This window comes from Pinus tabuliformis, chromosome 1_2, assembly GCF_031772625.1.
Source record: "Pinus tabuliformis cultivar Carrire ecotype Pingquan chromosome 1_2, CPIR1, whole genome shotgun sequence".
Taxonomy (NCBI): domain Eukaryota; kingdom Viridiplantae; phylum Streptophyta; class Pinopsida; order Pinales; family Pinaceae; genus Pinus; species Pinus tabuliformis.
In genome coordinates this window covers 645,239,397-645,245,692 of record NC_142298.1, presented here as the reverse complement: position 1 = coordinate 645,245,692, position 6,296 = coordinate 645,239,397, and the positions used below count along the sequence as shown (strand labels likewise).

Genomic DNA, 6,296 nt, shown 5'->3' with positions numbered 1-6,296 from the left:
GCACACAACATATATAATTGTTGTACATTATAGGTTAGGTGAAGAGATTTGGTGGATAGTAGTTTTCAAGGAGGACATGGTTATCCAAAAGAGAACTAAGGGGGAGACAAGAGGGTCAAGGACCTCATCGTTGTTACAATTGTAATGAATTACAGAAAATTGTATTCAATTGTCTTATGTCAAAATAATGGTGTTGTGGCTATTGTGGCAGGACTAGACATGATATTTAGGACTAAATAGAGTTATTTGAGAAATGATAAGTGCACAATGGATACAATGCAACACTAATTTGCTCTATTTTTAACTATGGGAGTTAGGGAGTACTTCTACATGAGTGAACGACACCAAAGAGGAGCAAGCTCCAACAGTAGCATTGAGGCCATTTTTGCAAGAAAGATAAATAAGGCCCCATTTATTGTTTGTAAGTTTGATTATGTAAGGGAAAAAATGCTTCTACAATATGAAATGGATGTTTCAAGAGCACACAGTGTTGAAGTCATCACTTCAACATGTGTCAAACATCAAGCCCAATGAGGAGGATGAATTTAAAGCCATCCTAAGAAATTTTGTAAATGAGATGAGAGATTGTCAAAGAGGTTGTGCACTCTACTAAGCTAGTGCATAGTGACATGAATTGTCGAGGAAGAAATCAACACTCAATTTCCTAGTGGGAAAATGCACATGGTGCTAAACAAGAATATGTGTATAGGAAAACAATTAGATCTCAATGCCATATAATTTGGAATATGTGTATAGGAAACAAGTAGATCTCAATGCCATATAATTTGGAGACTACAGGGTGTGGGAATTTATGCTAAACCTAGAATAATATGCCAAAATCTTACTTAGAAGTCTTATAAACTTAGAGGGATTCACTTAAGCTAATATACTTGCCAATTTGGTTATGATTAGCAAACCAATACAAAATCTATTCTATTGAGATAAATTTGGAGGAAATTATGTACCCAATCTTCTAAGATACAAATATAGAAATATTGTGTAAATCTCCTAACCAAAATATAATATGTGATATACTATATAGTAATACATTTGATTGAATCATTGATCATCTACAAATAATTGCATTGTAAATATTAATAATTTAAGATGTTTTTAATCATTAAAAATTGTATACCCATAATTGATTCTACTTTTATATAATGACTTTTCCAATTAATATAATATTCAATTTACCATATAATGGTTATAAATTGATCTACACATTGACTAATATTGTATTGTATTGATTTGTACAAACTTATTATTTGCAATATAAAACTTTACAAACCTCTACAAAAAAGGAAATAAGAACATATCTCATATTAAACTATATTATCTCATTATTAAATGTATGTTTGTTTGTTTGTTTTTTTTGTTTTTTTTTTATTAAAATATATATTCACAATTACTAATTTATAATAATAAATTTATATTTAAACAAATTATAATAATTAAAATAAATGTGTAGTAAGTTTTAGATATTTTATTTATTTAATTAAAAAAAATTAAATAATGTGATATTTATATATACATGTTTCAGTTTTAGAGGGACAAACAAGAAGGTTCAAAGCCATTACAAATATATATTCATTATGAATTCAACATGTCATAAATAGGCATAGTCTAACTTATAGAACTTATAGAGAAATGACATTTTTCACGACTATTTTTCTGGTTATTTCAATCAAAATCTCACAAATATTTTTAAAAATTTGAGTTTAAATTGTTTAATCTGTATAATTCGAGTATTTAAATAACAAAAAAATCTTGAAATTTTATTGCCAGATTTTGCTGAATTCTGGTGAAAAAGACTTTCATATATAAGTTAGACTACATGGTCATAAATATGCATTGGATCTCTAAATAGTGTCAATTATTAAACAATATTAAATTTCACATTTTAAAATAATCTCAATAATGAAAAAACAGAAGTTAAATGACTCATTTGCATCTTAAATGAGTGAGGACCACTAAATAATGTGAAGCATTAAACATCAAGAAATATATATTTTACTAGCACAAGTACCTAACTAGCAACTAGTGAACATTGATAGCTATGAGTTGATTATGCTTCATATTTGTGGTCACTGATATTTTGTCATTAATGACATATTTCATCAATTTAAAGGAGATTAGCAAGATAGTTAAACAATTAACTTAAAAAAAGTATTCTTTAAATAATTAAAAGAAAGTATTCCTTAAATAATCAATAGTAATTATTGATAATAAAAAAAAAATACCATAACCCCATTTCAATATAAAAATATCTAAAAATAATTTAAATAAAAAAATACTATTTAATAAATTATATATTTTAAAATATTTATATAAAAGCAATTTTTATAATTCAAAATTACACATTTTCTATTCCAATCATATATATATAAACTCAATTAAAAATTTAAATTATTTAAATTTAATATTTTTGTTTTTACATAAATGAATTGTTTTTTTTAATTAAAAAAATTATAAACATATTTTTACATAAAAACTTTTCCATAATATTTTTTTTAAGTAATTATTTTCCATAATATTTTTTTAAGTAATTACGATTATCTTCTCTCCATCCTCACTATTCTTATATGAACAAGTGACTCAAACTTTTCATGAGTCATCCATGTATTTATTTAAATTTATATATTATAAAAGATCATATATATATATATATATATATATATATATATATATATATATATATATATTTATATATTATAAAAGATCATATATATAAAAGTTGAAATGGTTTAATGGTTATTATGTCACTACCAAGTTATTTTGAAATATTTTATTTGGTTGAATAAAAAAGTGGACAACATATTTTTCAAAATTTTTTGAAAATATTATTTTCACAAATAAACTTATGTCATTATTGTACAATGAACAAAATATCAGTTAATAACAATATGCAAAAAAAAATTAAGCAAACATATCAGTTAAGCAAATGCATTGTTCTGATCTATTAATATTCTAGATTATATTAATATTCTAGATTATATATATTTATTGTTAAATTTAAACAAATATATTATTTAACAATAATCACATACAACCCCATTAATTTTAAGCAAAATACATTATTTAGCAATAATCACATACAACACCATCTATTAATAGATCAATGACACAGTATGGGATATATTGGTTGCCACCAGAGGCCGAAGGGGACCAGAATGAAAGGAATGCATGATGTGCACTTATGTGGTTATCGTTTCCGGCACACAATAATTTTCAATCCCCTCGGGTCTTGTAATTGTTTGAACTTTGTGGTTGCAATTGACGTTTTTTCATTTTTTTTTGTTACAGATCATGGATCAATTTTTTTACCAGTCATTGATTTAATTTTTATGGCCGTATTATCTGTATTAGTTTTAATTTAAACTAACAACCAACATTTCTCCAAATGAAGGACGGAAAAAATAGCCTTTGCATGACTGACAAACACTGAAGTAAATCTTAGCCAACCCTCAAAAACTCCATTTTTATCTTACCTCACCCCAACCGGAAAAACAACAATCAAAAACTCCACTTTACCTTCAACCTCAGGGTCAGGAAGATCTTTCCCGAACATAGATGTGTGCTTGGAGATTAATGAGATCTTGGTAAAACTAAAACCAGTGAGATGGAAAACGAGACGAAGCTGGAGATGGAGAGCAGGCCTCACGTATTGGTATTTCCATTTCCATCACAAGGTCACATGATCTCTCTGTTAGACCTCACTCACACTCTCGCTTCTCATGGGCTCTGGCTAACAGTCCTCACAACCCCTCAAAATCAATCCCTCTTGAATCCTCTCTTACATAAAGCCTCTGCAGAGGGACTCCAGATTCAACCTCTTATCATCCCCTTCCCTCCTACCCAAGGAATTCCCCCGGGATGTGAAAACACAGAGCAGCTTCCCGCCCTTCATCTCTTCCCACTCTTCATGTATTCAATCAAGGAGCTCGCTCATCCAATAGAAGATTGGTTCGACCAGCAGAAGAAGAGCTCAGATGGGTTCCGCCCTCCTGTTTGCATTATCAACGATTTCTTCCTTGGATGGACTCAGAACACAGCTGCCAAGCTCGGCATACCCAGGATAGTATTCTACCCCATCGCTGCTTTTTCTGCTTCTGTCATTCATGCTCTCTAGAAATACATGCCGCATGAACAAGTATCATCAGATAATGATGTAGTCCATATTCCTGATCTACCTCACCCAATTAGTTTTCCCCGGTGTCAAATCTCTCCCCTGCTCCGCAAGTACAAGAAATCAGATACTGTCATTAAATTTGTGAGATATAACATGGATTTGAATGTGGAAAGCTGGGGTACCCTTATCAACACTTTCTATGATCTAGAAGCCATTTATATAGATCATCTGCGCAGGGTTGTTTTTGGTAGGCCTGTTTGGTCTGTAGGTCCTCTGCTTCCTCCTGCTGTTTTCGGGTTGGAGCGGAGAACAAACATGATTGAGAGAGGGAAACCCACTTTAATCAAAGAATCGGTATGTCTGCAATGGCTGGATTCTCAGAAGGAGAAGTCTGTTATCTATATTTTCTTTGGCAGCCAGACCTTTGTCTCAAATAAACAAATAGAGGAGATGGCAGCAGGGTTGGAGGCAAGTGAAGAGTCCTTCATCTGGGTCATCAGGGATCCACCTAGTAGTATGCCTGCTGATGAATATGGCATGCTTCCTCAAGGTTTTGAAGAGAGAACGAAGGGCAGAGGCTTGGTAATCAGAGGTTGGGCACCCCATCTCTTGGTCCTCTCACACCCATCTGTTGGAGGTTTTCTTAACCATTGTGGGTGGAATTCTACCCTGGAGAGCATCACAATGGGAGTCCCACTGATAACGTGGCCCATGACTGCAGATCAATACTATATTGATGCGTTATTAGTTGATTATCTCAAGGTGGGAATCAGGTTTTGTGAAGGTGTCACCACAGTGCCCAATAGAGATGACTTGATAACTGTAATGAAACGACTGATGCGAAGAGACGGAGACGAGATGAAAAGGGCAGATGAGCTGAGAAAGGCACTGAAACGAGCAGTGCAAGAAGGGGGATCCTCCTCCAAGAACATGAAAGATTTTGCCAGTGAGATGAAAAAGCTAACGCAGCAGCCTATTAATCAAAGGTGATGAATTCAATCTCAATTATGATGTGTGGAGATGAATTCATTATCAATTATTTATGATGTCTTTTCTGGTTTTTCTTTCGTTAGACAACGAGTCTAACATTTGTAAAATTGGTTGGCTGAGTGTTTGTCGAATGTCTTACAGTAAAAGTTGCTTGAGAGTTTGTATAATGTTTTAGAGTAAGGTTGGCTTGAGTGTTTTAAACACTCAAGCGTGATATATGTTTTTGGCCAAACAAACTATGCTCTTAAACACTGCAACTACAACTCAACATTATATTCAAAACAATGTAGATAATTATTAATATATTCTTTTATCCTGTGGCCATAAAACCTTAAAAGTTTATATTTACAACCTATCTTAGAGTAAGACATTCTTTATCCTATATGATTTAGTAAAATGGATCCCTTTATCTTATTGCATAAGATTCTTTATCCTATGGGTTACTTCTTATGCAACAACCACCCTCCCACATTTCCTAGAGAGGACCCAATTCTAACTTGCATTACTTCATCTACTATGGCATGAAGGGAAAAGTAATTCGTCATTTGTTCAAACTAATTCATCCAACTTATTTGAAGGAGAGGTGCCATGTTATAGAAATGTCAAAAATTAGAAGTGATTAGTGGGATATTCATTATCCTTGACGTGTTTACACTTATGAAAGTCTTCACAACCTAATGAAAACAAAGGATAACTTCTGTAGTGAAGGAAGATATATTAGTTTCTATTTTATTATCTAATTGCCTGAGAGATTCAACCATGTTTTATACTTCCACCATGGTTGACATGATATGAGTGTTTATTATGGGACCATCTCATTTTATACATGTGTTTGATTGTAAAAGGGGTTGCCCCCTCAAAGAGGCCTATTATTCATTTTTATATCTATTTCCTAAGACGTGGAGTTACTTCTCTCTATAGTTTGAGGTTATTTTGGTGTCTGTTGTTTAAAAAGGATAAATATTTTTCATATTTATGTAAAAATTCTCAACTTGAACCAAAGGTCATTTTGGAATTGCACACCTTTTATATAGGAGGACATTTAGGGTTCTTGAAAACTTACCACAGGATCACGAATTTTTTTTTGGGAAGGTATTAAAACTAATGTTCAAAAGTTTGTGGCTAAATATGTGGTCTACCAATAGAATAAGAGAAACACAATCATGACCCCAAGTCT

At 31.8% G+C, this 6,296-nt stretch overlaps 1 pseudogene; it reads left to right on the top strand.

The window, feature by feature from the left end:
• The first annotated feature begins 3,403 nt into the window (after window positions 1-3,403).
• Window positions 3,404-5,408, top strand: LOC149207325 (UDP-glycosyltransferase 89B2 pseudogene; annotated as a pseudogene).
• The last annotated feature ends 888 nt before the right edge of the window (window positions 5,409-6,296 follow it).